Below are 1,242 nucleotides of genomic sequence, written 5' to 3' on the forward strand. Positions count from 1 at the left end.
TTGTTGAGCAAAGAGAGAGGAGTAAAACCAGAAGAGCTGTTGAGCAAGAAGAGGAGGGAAGCTGCCACTAGCCCCATGGCAGCCTAAGACCTGTAATCTGTCTACAATATACATATCTTATCTCAAATACTAAAAATGTGATTGCATCTAGTCAACTTGGTTATTGCAGAGTCAATTTGTAATTTTCCATACAAAAGAAGATTTGTAAAAAATAATGACTAATTAGAATTTCCTTTGTTAAATGGACTGAGAATCAATGTTAGCTTTGCCTTTCATGTATCAGAGTCACTTCATTACCTGATGATACACAAGCAAATACTCTTTTGTCTAAAATACTGCATAGAGTCAGAAGTTGTTCAGAAATAAAATAGTACATATAAAATTTCACTGTAAAAACCCTACTCCTTAAAAATGTAAACACAACTGTAAATCTCCACACACTCCATTTTAGTAGACAGGTCGACAGGTAGGCAGGTCAGAAATAACGAGACGCACATAAATAGATTGCTCCACACACACCCTGGCTGGCGTAAGGCTGTCCCAACCTCAGAAGAATGCATAAAAGTGCATTAAGTTTGTCTTCATTCTCAATCCCTTTCGACCCACCTGGGCACCCTTAGGCATGACTCCCATATTATTGTAGGCTGCATGAATTTGTGTCTTAACCATCGCAAAAAAAATGTTGCATTCCTCTAATGTTCCAAAGTCACTGCAATGCTTCAACTGATGGACTCCTCGCAAAGTTTTGTCATGCTGCGAGAGACAAATTATGAGGACTGCAGTACCAAGACATTCTGGCGGGGTTCAGTACAACATGTTTACGGCGAGGCGGACAGCAAAGACAGCAATGGCCGAGGGCTCTGGGAAGAGATAGCTGCCTGACTGCCAGACTCTGAGGCCCAGGGACGAGAGAAGCCGATACTTGCCGTTGGAAGGTTTCTGCCATCTTCCCTTGTGGTTATTAACCATTTTTTAAAATACACTCCTTGTACAAATGTTCCATTTGTAAAATACTTTCTTTAAACTATCTACCCTTAGATGCTACTTGATTTTTATGTTTTTTATAGTTAGTCTCAAAATAAACAATAGAATTTACTGCCAGAAATATTTTACACCACAACCCCCTCCATTTGCATGAAGATTGGAGGTGGCTGCATCAGGGGGAAAATACTTAACTTGTATAAACAGTCACGAGGTGTAAAACTTGTGTCTCACTGTACACATAACCTAGAGTCTGTACAT

The sequence above is a fragment of the Penaeus monodon genome, chromosome 30, assembly GCF_015228065.2.
Source record: "Penaeus monodon isolate SGIC_2016 chromosome 30, NSTDA_Pmon_1, whole genome shotgun sequence".
In the NCBI taxonomy this organism is placed as follows: Eukaryota; Metazoa; Arthropoda; class Malacostraca; order Decapoda; family Penaeidae; genus Penaeus; species Penaeus monodon.